Source organism: Vicugna pacos, chromosome 1, assembly GCF_048564905.1.
Source record: "Vicugna pacos chromosome 1, VicPac4, whole genome shotgun sequence".
In the NCBI taxonomy this organism is placed as follows: domain Eukaryota; kingdom Metazoa; phylum Chordata; class Mammalia; order Artiodactyla; family Camelidae; genus Vicugna; species Vicugna pacos.
The window spans coordinates 39,090,720-39,104,289 of NC_132987.1; the positions used below are offsets into that span (position 1 = coordinate 39,090,720).

General features: G+C 35.7%; 1 long non-coding RNA gene across 2 annotated transcripts in view; it reads right to left on the reverse strand.

Annotated features, from left to right (window-relative positions):
* LOC140696364 (uncharacterized) overlaps positions 1–13,570 on the reverse strand; it is a 172,742-nt gene that overhangs the window by 68,877 nt on the left and 90,295 nt on the right. The window lies entirely within an intron of this gene.

Below are 13,570 nucleotides of genomic sequence, written 5' to 3' on the forward strand. Positions count from 1 at the left end.
ACCGCTCCGGCTACGGTGAAAGTGAGCACTATGTATGTCCATCCTCCATGACTCTCATTCTAAGACTAGGTGTTCTTCCTAATGAAATTATCTGATACGTATTCTGAGGCTCAAAGAGCATACTGCACAAATGGAGATAATTATCAATTCTAATTTTTATATATTAACGTGTAAACTTTTCAGTGTATGTATTTTTGGAGCTACTCAACTTTATCCTTCCATTGGAAAACCTGTCTTTGACAAATATTTTAATAGGATAACATTTGTCAAACAATCTGTCTTTTTGTATGATTCTTTTGAATATTCACTAGATGGTTCAAAATATTAGGGCTTAATTTCACTCAATTCTGGTATAGATGATACATTTATCCAATAAAAACAGAGTTTCTCAACTTCAGTATAATTGATATTTCAGAATAGATAAATATTTTTGAGGGCCTTTTAAGTACACTATAGGATGTCTAACCGTGTACTCAGCCTTTACACACTAGATGGCAGTAACACAATCCAGGCTGCAGCATCAAAAACACCTCCAAGGCACGGCTTAATGTTCCCTGCGGAACAAAATCACCTTTGTTTGAGAACCATGTATAAAAAGTGGTAATCCATCAAGATTCTTTCAATATATTGAGAAATTCCAAAGTTTAATGATAGATTTTCAAAATTAAACCTTGTCTACAATCTGTTCTATCACCTTTTAATTTGGTTAGTTTCACTCTGCTTTGTAGAGATAAACTTCAAGGTCTTCTCATTTGCAAACTTTGTTTCCAAAAATTACATTTCACTAGAAACTACAAAATATGAAGTTTTTTAAGTTCCATAAATTGAATAATTTGTTTCAAAAATTTCACATAGTTTTAACAAATTGCTATCAAATTTATGAAAATATCCAATGTTATCATAAACTTACATTTATTAAAAATAGCTTGTCAAAAACCTCAAATATTTGTAAAGTCTTGATGATAGATAGCAAAAAGACCGGAAGAATACTGACCTCCTAAAATACATTTAAAAAAATTCAGTGTCTAATGTGTTGCAAAATTTTTTGTTGTTACAATACTCTATTTGTCTACATTAAACATACTTTAAAATTTTGAAAATTGTAGTTCCTATTTTGATTGGCTATTATGTCTTTATTAAATACATTAGTAAATGATTAATGTACTACAACCAATTCCATATACATTCTATGTTATATTGAGTTTCATAACATAAAAACATTATCTTGAGCATTATTCCATTAAAATTTGTATTTTTTTCTATTCCAAATTTTAAGATGAATTTTCGGTAGCATTAATAACAATATCAGATGTTTCATCTTTGACCAAATCAACTTCTAAAGCTTTATTTTGATTACATGAATTGTAGGAAATGAAGAAAACATTATTAGAATAAATTGATTTTCCATTGGAAGCAGAAGACACGGGCTCTACTTTAAGTGTTTTCAAAGCCTTTCTTCTAATAGAGCCAACACCTCATAGTTTTGGCTTCACTTTTTGTAAAAGCACAAAAACCACGAAATAGAAAATGAGTAAAATGTACTTAGTAGAGCATCCTTTGGTCTAAGTGGAAAATCATGTTTCACAGGGTGCTATGTCAAGATATTTCCTGCAGCTATCTGTGTTAAATCATCAGCTTCCCATACATTCTCCTTTAAAGTGCTATTAATTTTGAAGTTTCTGGCGATTCTTCTTTAATAGATTCATGTCTTTTGGTTTTCACATGGCTATTAATATCATTATAATTAATTATACTTTCATTATTAAATTTCTTGAGAAAAATATACTTAGTGCATGATTATTAAACTCACTCTTTTCCAAAAGTGTTTTCCCCCCAAAATAAATAGTATCAACAATAGAATGAAATAACAAATGCAGATTTATTTCAATGGCAAGTTTCCTATGATACAAGTGAAGTTTAGGCTTCAAGTTTCTTCAGTTGAACCTGATTTTTTAGGAGATAGTTCTAGTAAGGTATTCACAATATTTTTTTAATTTGCAAAACTAGGTTATTTTAGGTATACTTTCAAAGTTAACTTTTGGTGGACTCTTCCTTGGAATATGACCAGGCTTGGCCATGTAAAGTTTCAGTGGACAGTGAAAACTGGGAAAACCCAGAACTGGACCCAAGAACTATTTCCAGGTGCACAGATACCTGGAGAAGATTTTCAGATGGATGTTTTGCCAGGAGATCAGTTCAGTTGTAGATTAAAGGATATGGAAACAGACACTTTTGTTGAAGCAGGCTATAGGTAAACATAGGGCTCTAATCAAAGGAGGGTTTTCTAGGAGAAGGGGAGAACCCAAAGATTGAAAAATTAGGAGCCAAGAAATTTATCAGTTCAGGCCAGCAGGTAACAGTATCTCATCTATTAGACTTGAGTTTAGGGCAAGTTCAGCTTTTCCTTGGGGAGGAATTTACAGAAAAAGCAAGGAAAAGCTCTGACCTACAGTGTCTGAGACAGTTTGTAAATAATAAGGCAAGAATAGGCCTAATACCTTGATCTGGGATTTCCAGCCTCCAAAACTGTTTTTCTGTTGTTTAAACCACTTTGTGATACTCTGTTACATAACATCAATCCTAAAACAGGTTCAGAGAAAAAAACGCTCAACCCTCTCCTCTACATAATTTTCAATCTCTTAAATTTGCATTTGCTTCTATGTTATTTTTTATCTGTTGAAAATTATTTTGAAGACTTCTAATTATGAAAAAAGAAAAGTACTTAACAAAGTATTACTTTGGAATTCACTTTAAATCTTAGCAATTCATGTTATGTGTGAATCATAATATAACTTTAAGCTAAATTACTCTGTCTACAAAAGATCGTTACTGTTTAAGAAATAATGCCATACTATGGAACTAATAAAACTTTTAAAATGAATACTGAATATGGGTTGTGAGATACCACAGATCCTTTATGAGTTATGACACTGGATTACTTTACATGGAATACATTTTTAAAAGCTTGAACAGTACAAATAACGGATTTTCAATGATGCTATACATCTTTTCTATGCCTGATTAGCTGCTTGCATTATTTATAGCTCTGAGTTTGTGATGGAAACATAGGTTAAGAGTCATGAATCTTTATGCCTCATTTGACAAGGCAACTAATACATCACTAAGCCCTCCCATTCTTGTTACACTTACCTGTAAACCAATAGTGTCAGCCCTGAATTATTTCTGATATTGAATCTATTGATGAACTGCAAAGGTTAAAATTAAAGTCTGATTTACGCTGTGATCAAGAGCATGGTGTTAGAGCACCAAGTGATCTGTGCAAATGATAACCATAAATATACCCTGGATTCAGCTTTATAGCTCCTCTAGGAAGCTCTGCCTTCCTTTTCTTTCTCCCTCAAGGAGATTGCTGAGGATAAGAGGGCTGATAAAAATCAGTCTCTCAGATCCTGATGACTGTGTGAACAAATCACCTGCTTTTCCCCCTTTGTAGCTTCATTCAGTAGAATTTTAAGACTTTGAACAGATGAATTTGACCAATGTGATCTGTGCTCTATTACTTGTAGGCAGGTAGTACAGATCAGAAAAGCATTCACTGTATTTCACAGAGGTTCAGAAGAGTTTGATATCTCTCCTGGGAGTAAATAGGTGAGTCACTGAAAGCTTTCCTTTCCTGCATCTCTAGGCTCTATTTGAAGGCTGGCATATCAATTCTCTCCAGCTTATCTCATTTAAGCAGACAGGTTTCAATGACAGCAGGTTATCAAGAGACATGTAGGCATAGATGAATTCAAATATGATAAAAAAAAAAAGGATAACCCCACTGGGCTGAGATGGCAGAATATCAAAGGGCGGGTATTAAGGTGGAATTTCTTTGGATTACCTTAAACGTAAATGAGTAAATATCATCAAGCCCGAGGATGTCGGCAGCAGGACTCTCTGAAATGCCATTACTTCCTTCTAAATATTAGATATGACCTAACTAGCCCATGGGATTGTATTTATAGCATAAGCATTATATCTCACCCATAGATAAAAGGAATTAGATTTTTGCCTTCACTTTTATTCTGTTTTTCGATCTTGAAGTAAAAGTCAATGAGCAGCATTTTCCTTGGATCAAGTGCTTAGTTTGTACCTACTAAAGGATCCCATTTGATCAAAATTGTAAATTTTAAAAGAGTCATCTCTGGATTTTTTTCATGTTTTGTGTAGAGGAAACACACAGGTAAATACATTTTAATAATTAATAAAATCACATAATATAATGGGTTTCCTTATCAAATTGTATAAACAGTAGTGAAAAAAGAAATAATGTTTACATAGTAAGTGGTCAGTTGCTGTGCATAAAAATGATTTGAAAATAAATTATTTCCAATTTATTGGGGAAACTTGGGATTTAGAAATACATAACATTAAGAATCCTTTTGAAAGGGAGCAGGACCCTGTGCTGCTCACCCCCTCCAAAACCCTGCGTCTTGTTTATGATAAGGCCTCCCAGGCCTCGCTGACTCACAGAGCAGGCTCAAGCAGTTGACCAGGGCAAGCCTGCGGGCTCTGGGGGATGGCAACAAGTCTGACCACCTATCTCAACGATTAACTGAGCTTGTATCTTCATTTCTCTATTAAACTTTCATTCAACAGAATCTTTGGGGATGTGTCGTTTTTTGGGGGGCGGGATGCTGAGTTCACTAGATTGCAGGCATTCTGCTTAACAGCAACTTTCCTTTTTGTTACCATGGCGTTGCCCCTCTCTCAAACAGAAACCAATTACTCTTCTCTAAGTATCAGGAGGAAGTTGCTGAGAAGAAACAAGAACTGCTTAGAACCCACCCAGTCCAAGATTGTAGAGGATTCGACTTCCAGTGGACATTGAGCTTCATTATATGCTCACTGTAGTGTACCAGCATGCTAAGTGACACACCCACCAGCGCTATGACAGTTGATGACTGCCATGATGACAACCAGAAAAGTCCACACAAGGATTAAAGAACTCAAAGAAGGACCGACTGGCTCCATCGCACCTGGAAGCAGGACATGATGGTATAAAAGTCCACATGGCCCGACCCAGGCCAGAGCTGTTCCCACGGCCATCTTGGCTGATGGCTCCCTACTAGAGCGCATTTTCCCCTGCTAGAGCTTTTTCTTCCCTCCTCTTTGCCTGAGCACTTTTCTTCTTTTTCCCCTTCTGAAAAATAAAGCCGCTGTTCGTCACTCTGCCTCTGCTGTGTGAATACTTTCAAAGTTCGCAAGTACCCACACGTTGGTGGGCCTCCTAATTTAGGGGTCCTGCCATCTGCTAACACTTTCACAGAGTAAAGAGTCCAATCAAATAATGCTTAAAATTTTTCAACAATGTAAAAATATGTATTTTTGACAGATATTAATAAGGCTTTGTTAAATGCAAATAAATTCTATCGAGAAAAGTGATAAAATAGATCTATTGAAAAAATACAGCATTCCAATGACCAATTTTATAATTTGTATTCAGTAGGGACTTAAGAGAGAAAATAGATCCTCAGAGAATGACAACTTCAGGGGAGTGTAGTGTTTTCTTCTTTGCCTTGAGTGGAGTAGCATATCTTTGAGCTCTTCAAGGAAACAATCAAATTTCCATTATTCGTTAAATGCATAAAACTCAATTAATGACTACATAAAATTATAGCATTATTTATTCAAAATGTACATATTAGGAGTATTAAAGTTATTGTTTTCTGGAATAAAATGTTTAAAATTTTTACTCCATTTATATGTTCATTTTAATTGTCAACATTTTGTCGTAAGAATGAAATTCTATATAGCCTAGCATAGCAATAATCAAGGAAAATAACTGATTAAATAAAATATAGTACATTTAAGTACTTCCAAGTGTCCTCCATTTTATTTAGAAATGTAATTATATTTTTATTTTTATTTGAAAATGGATTATTAGACTAAACATCAAAAGTATAAAGGATGTTTACATAAGAACACACCAAAAGATATTTGTTTATTCAATCATGTCATTAAGGTTTCACTGTTGAGTAGATATCTATCTGTAATATTTACTTAAGTCTTTGTGTTTTAGTGTCATTCAGGAAACTATTTTAGGCAGAGAACTTTTTAGTTTCAGACTTCAGAAATCCAAATCAAACTTGTTTAAATAAGAAGTGGGAATTTTTTTATTTATTAAATGGAGGGTTCAAGTGGAAGCCTTCAGATACAGAGATAGAGACAAGTACTTAAATGTGTCAGGATGCTGCTTCTCTCTCTCAGTGCTCTGATGTTCTCTGTGTTGCTTCATTATTAACCAACCTATGTTCATATAGTAAAATAAAGGGACTGGTCAAGAGCTCTTCCAAGATTTTATTCTAATACATCAAACCACACAAGCTTGTCTCTTTTCCCATACTTTGAGCAAAACTTCAAGAGATGGTGCTCGTTAGCTTGGTGTGGCCATATTCTGGCCTCCAGAAGAGTCACTGCAGCTGGGGATGCAGCGCTGATTAGCCTGGCCTAAACATATGCCCATTTCTATGAAGGATGGTAACATTCATTCAGACTCAAGCATCTAAAATGGGTCCCTAAATAGAAAGAGAGCTAATGTTGCTATAACTGGGAAGAACAGATTGTGGGAAGGTGTTACAGGTCGAATTTTGTCCCTCCAAAAATTCAAGTGCTGAAGTCCTCAGAATATGACCTTATTTAGAAACAGGATCATTGCAGATATAAAGTTAAGATGAGATCATTAGGTTAGGCATTAATCCAGTGTGACTGAAATCCTTATAAAGAGAGGAAATTTGGACACAGAGATACTCACACAAGGAGAGTGCCATGTGAAGATAAACTCAGAGAGTGGTGAGACTCTTCCACAAGCCAAATCAAGGAGTGACAAAGATTCCCAGAAAACTACCAGAAGCTAAGCAAGAGGTATGGAACAGATTATCTTTCATACTGTTCAAAGGAACCAACTTTGCTTACAACTTGATCTTGGACTTCTAGCTTCCATGACTGTGAGGGAATATATTTCTGCTGTTTAAGCCATCCAGTTGGTTGTACTTTGTTTAGCACCCCTAGTAAACTAACAGAGAAGGCAAACCAGTAACTGTCCATTACAGTAAATATCTAGATGAGCACTCTTTAATATATACCAGCATTTATTATAATATGACAAAATTAAACAATTTTCTAAACTTTCTATTTTAACTTTTAACATCAAAACATGAGATACTAAAGGTTTCAATCTCTTTATTTTCCTGGTAGCCTATACCCACTGAGCCCTGCTGCTATCAGGCTTTATGTCTGATTGATGTCATCATGTCCCCGGAATCTAATAGAGTTTCTTACATGACAAATAGGTTCAATAAAGATTTGTTGGTTTAAAGAATTATAATTGTAGTGTATAAAGGAAGGATCTACTAACAGTGGTGTTTATGGAACATGCTAGGTGCTGGGTTAGTTATTATCATGAAAAGAAGCAAAGGAAACAAAAATTCACTTTCAGAAGTTATTAATTTATATTGCTGCCGTAAAAACTACTATAAACCTAGTAAATTTGAAACAATATAAATTTATTATCTTAAAATTCTGTAAGTTAGAAATCTGATGTAGGTCTCAAATGGCTAAGTTCAAGGTGTTGGCAGAGCTGCACCCCTAACTGGAGGTTTCAGGGAAGAAGGGCCATTTCCTTGCTTTTCCAGCTTCCAGTGGTCAACCACATTCCTTGCTTTGCCCTGTGCCCCCTTTCTCCATCTTCAAACCCAGCAAAGTTGCATTCTGATCATTGTTCCATAGTCACTCACCATCTGATTCTATTCTGCCGTTCCCTGCCTCCCCCATCCCCCAATTTTAATGACCCTTGTAATTACAATGGGTTCACTTTGATAATCCAGGATAATTTCCTCATTTTAAGATCGTCTGATTAGCAACTCTAATTCCACCTGCAACTTTACTCCCTTTTTGTCATTTGATATAACGTATTCTTCACAGATCAAAGGGATTCAAATGTGAACATCTTTGGGTTGCTGTTTTTCTACCTGCCGCAAGAAGCTCACAGAGATTCCCTTGGGGTGGAGTAGGGAAGACAGAGAAAGTAGAAATACATTTATTTAAGGTTTCCAAAGGAATGGCACAAGTTTTTCTCCTCTTAACTGATATAACAGATACTTAATTGAGAACGTGCATTACAACAGTGCCCTAATTCTCCCTTTCCCTTTTGAGAGTTGTCAGTAGAAGAATAATTATACATTTATGCTGTTTCTATTCTACAATGCTATGTATTAAAAAAAAAATTAGGGCTGTCTTACATTTTAAAGCTATTGATTAATTCTGATACTTTCAGACCATTCTTAAAGAATCATTTTGAATTCTTCCCACATTGTCTAAAATATTAACTCTAATTCATTGCTTTATTATTATAAAGCTTAATGGTGAATTATGTTTAAGAATATGTATTTTTAGTGTTTCAAAGATATGCAAAGTTGACCAAAATACTTTCCTAATTCAAAAGAGTACTAAACTATGCAGAGTTAATTAGATGAGAGATGATAAAAGGGTAAAATATGGCCCACAGACATAGTAAGAAAGAAGGAAAATAAACCTTTTACATATTTTTTTCTCCAGCATTTTTAGCAATTCAGAAAACCTGCTACCATAAAATGTCCAATAGACAGTAAGACATAGTGTTATAGTTCTTTTGCCCTCAAAGATGAAGTTATAATGAGAAATCACACTTTCAGAACTTTGCAGAATCAGGGTGACCTGAAGTGCAGGCCTCTATATTTCCTGAATCTTCTGGTTAGAAGCCTTTTTAAAAGAGTCTAATCCTTGAGAGGTGAGTAATCAGTATTTTCTATAAATAAATGCATTGCTATCAGGGGTTCAAAACCAATCACAAACTCCGAGGTGTTAGGGAAGATGAATTTTGGCCTAAGTTATGAACCACTGCTTTTCTCATGCTTCATCCTTATTATAACACATGTTAGATCTTACCGTGTGTAAAAAAAAAAATCTCCTAATGTCTTGAAGACATTTTGGGCCAATTTCTCAGTCTGGATAGAGTTTTTTTTTTTTTTTTAAATTCCATAACCTGATTTATGAGCTAAAAAGAGATCAAAATACTCAAGTTAAAAAGAAAACAGCCAGCTCAACCTTTTACTTACTCTCTGAACTAAAGCTTCAGAAAACATTTTGTAAATCATATCCCGTCCACATTTTTTCACACCTTATAATATCAACCTTTTATAACTCAATAGAATAGCCTAACTGGTGTTTATAGTTCCTTAATAATTAGACAGCAGGGTAGGTTACTTTGCCTTTACGAGACTTTCTGGGGTTTCTTAGGGTCATGTGGAAATATTGCATTTCCTCTGTGCTACTTCTTTTTCTTTTTCTTTTCTTTTATTTGGTGTGTGGCGGGGAGCAGAAGCCGAAAAATTGCCATGGCAATGACAGTGATGTGGACAATTCCATTCTCTGAACTTTGCCTCAGAGTTTCTATATAGATTTAGTTAGAATATAAAGTTTTCACGGGTGACAGAGACAGAAGTCATGAAGAGGGGGAATTATGACTTCAGTTTAATCTCCACTGATTCCCATTGGTATGAAACTTCAACCAACTAATTTCATCACAACAGCTGGATCTTTCTGGTTTTCACTGAATTCAAGTTGGCTGGTATAGCTTTGACATGTTAATAGTGGGTAGTCAAAAGATGCTCAAAGATTAATAGACTGATTTAAATTTGCTGAATGAGTCTGAGGAGGAAAGAACAGATTTGGCTATGTATTTCAGGTCTGGAAATACAATCCATATTATTCACATACATTGAATCCTAATCATTTCCTGTAACTGGAAAAAAATAAAAATGGCAAGTTCCAGTCTTCTACAATCTACTCATTTCCATAAAAAAAATAGAATATGGCTAAGAGTAGAATAATAACTTCTTAAATAAAATCTCAACTTTATCAAGTAAGAGTCTCAAAATATTTCCTAAAGTACGTGATATAGCACAGGAGAAAAAGACGTAAGATGTTATAAAATGTCACTAAAACATTGTGGACGTTGCATTAAAACTCCAAAGCATCCAAAGCTGGCTCTCAAGTCCCTTTCTGATCAAAATGACATCCCTGTGGGGATGGCTATTCTTCAGTGTATTTTTTTCATGTTTTTCTTCATGCAGTAGTATCTATTAGATGCCTATCATGTCAGACTTTGGAGGAACAAAGATAAAGAAGACATGGTTATATTGTTTAGGAGCTTCACATGGAATGGGGAAGGGATTGTGTATAGAGATAATTTCAGCACACTTTGACAAGCATTACAAATGTATGACAAAGTGAACAAAGAAGAATAACTAACTTTGCTTGAGGCTGACAGACAGACACAGAGGGAATTCAGGGCTGGGAGAGATTTTCAGGTGTATATTGTTTAATGATGTGAGCATTAAAGGAGGAAGAAGAAACCAGGCAAAAAGAAGAGTGTATTCATCAGAAGCTAGTCAGGGGACAGAAACCATACTGGTTAATTTGAACAGGGGACATTCAAAAGAAAATGCTAACTCTTGAATGTGGCTAAAAGAGGAGAAAGAGAATCTAAAAGTACAAAGAAATGGCAAACAGAAAAAGTAGCCATTACCTCAAGGGCTGAGGGAGAGCACCCAAAGAAGGAAGAAATTTGGAAAAATGCACCCCCTCACTACTCTCCACCTCAACCCCAGGCTGAGAGTCAGACTTCATTGGAGAGAATATACAAGCAACTTGCCAATGGTGAAGAAATTTGCCAGAAGGTGGGTGCTCAAACTGGTTTATGGGAGCAGGCTGCTGTGGGACTCCAGGATCTGTAAAAGGATGAGGGTAAGAAAGCTGGTCCATATGATACAGGGCTGTGTGACTGAGACACTCACTGGGGGTGCCTGCAGGCAGGAGTTCGTCCAGAGGATGGAGAGAGTGTCCCTGGACTTCCCTCAAGCCACCGGTAGCTGTGCTGGAGGAGCAAGGAGGAATGCTTCTTGGACTAATAAGAGAAACTCATTCCTCTTATGGCCTTGCAGTGGCCCTCTAGCACCCTTTACTGACAAAGTCTTACAGTGCACCAGTTGGCCAAGGAAAAATGCAGAGTCAAGTGTCACAAAGCAGGGAAAAGATGAGTGGATTAAAGCTGAAAAGCAATTATGACTTGTGAGATGTTGACTTAAGATGAGCACGAAAAAGCGTGGAGAATTTGGGAAACATCAAAGAGTTAAGTGTGGCTTGGAGACAGTAGCTTTAGTAAGGTGTGTGTCGGGGCTGAAATAGTTGAAACCAAAGCGTCAAAAAAATTATAAAACAATTCTGAGCAGATCTTGAGAACAGTGATTAGGTGAGATTCCTTCGAGTACTCTCATAGCAGAGGAAGTACCACGTGATTGAAAGCTTTCAGGGAATGAATCTCACCCTCAAAGTGCATCAGACTCACCCAGGGAAGATTTAAAATAGTATAAGATCCTGAGGCCATCCTGTATCTCCCGTATCAAAATCTATAGGGTGGCATGCCTCTTAAACCAGAGGATTCTAATGCTGATTGAACTGGGTTTTCCATAGTGAATAGATGACAATGACCCAAATGAAATAGTAGTAGTGAAGACAGAAATGGGAAAACAAAATCTAAAATTGCATATTTTAAGTGACTCTTTTTTTCCTTGCAAACAACTTTGTACATGAAATACAAACTCAACATAGAGTTGTCTCTAGGAAAACTTTAATCTTTTGTACCCTTCCTCTTTGACGCTCTCGCAATATGTAATTCAAACGCTCACGAAAATCTGACATGAGAAAAGGTTCTCATGTCAATCACTTGTACATTAGTGTGAATTTAAACCAGAGCATTTCTTTTTCCTAGATGTATCTTGAATTTTATGTCTGACCTTTCATTGCAGACTGTAAGGCTTTGTTCTCATTAAAAGAATTCAAGCATCAGGAGGGTGAGGAGGGCCAGGTAGCCCCTTCTGGTTCACTAAAATCACATAAAGAAACAATCGCTCACTCTCACAACATTTACAGCTGGTTTAAGTGCTATCCAGAAACAGAAAGAAATATTAAAACTAAAAGCCAAAATTCTTATGATCCTGAATTAAATCATTTTTTGTATGTGTGTGTATATAAATTTCACTTTAACTGAGTCATTTCATTTGTCATTTTCTATCTGGTAAGGTGTGTCCAGAAGAGCCACGGTTCTCTAAGATACCTGGTGTATTTGGAGGCTTGGTCATGCTGAAGTTATTTACTGTGCTCATAGAATAAGAAAATAAAGATCTAAAGGAAGAGTGGAATCTTATTTAATGATTATACTTAGCAAAGTTTGAGGTTCTTGAAGCAAAGACCATGATATGTAAAGATTTTTAAAGCACCCTAGTAGAATAATTAATAATCATTACTGAAGCAAAACTCACATGACATTTTCTGACATTTAATTATGTTTAAGGTCTGAAATAATGTGGTGTGCTATATTGACAATTAAAAAATAGATCTGAAAAGGTTGCATGCCTCAGTGCAATTTATTTTACTGTCTGAAAAGTTAGTTTAATCAAAAAACAGTTCCTCCCTTAAAATGGCCAATGCTAGCAATTAAAATGAAAATAAAGTCCACTTGGTTTACTTACATGTGAAACATATTGAGCAGATCTGCATTAGAAATTAAAAGGCTTTCAGATCTGCAGCAAATGCACTGCACTCTTGATACCACTGTATGTATTGGCTCATTGGAAAATAGCTCACAAGGTTTGGAACTGTGGTTAATTAAAACAGAGGCAAAGAAAAAAAAGTAACTGCTCTTGAGTTTTTGTCTTGATATGCCAGTTTCTGACTCATTCCATTAGCAGAACTGCCACAATGCACTTCTTTGGCAATACATGGAACAGCTTTCAAAGGCTGCCTAAGACAGAGGAAATCAAGGCTGCTTATTTTATCTTATATCTTAACTAGTTGTTAAAAAGCCATGTCAAAGCTAAATATATTACAGACCCATTTACGATCATTTAAATTTTTAAATTATTTGCCCCTTTGGCTTGATCCACAAAGGATTCTAAATAAAATGCAGCTTTTCGGGGAAGAGAGTAATGACAATTATTTAATTTCAATGAATTCTTTGGTTTTCTAGTGTATCATGTTTTTAAGGTCTCTGGGTAACTGTGCCTAGGTATGGTTGATGTTGATTGAAAAGGGATAAATAAAATTTACCACCATGGTAGGTAATCTGTGTTAGATAAATAAAGGGGAGTCCTGGAATCTTGCTGAAGGGAAGTAAGGATTGATATTTGGGAGATGAAGAAATATTTTGAAGATAAGAATCAGTTAACTGAGAATTAAGCTCAAGTTATCAACTTACTTAGTCAACACTCGAATGAATGTGTAAAGAACTGAAAACTAATGTGCAAAGGCTTTAAGTCACAGACCGTGTGTGAAGGCATAGCACAGTGTTTACTGGGAAAATCTATAAGCAAACCTCTAGTAGGGAGCACATAATCCCTCCGCCTGCTCCAATACTCACTGTCCCGTGGCTTAGGCCAGATATACAGTCACCATGGCCAACACAGGGTGTCCAGCACGGAGAGCCTCCTTTCCTGTAACACTCTACATATTCAGTGGGTTAGAGGGAAGA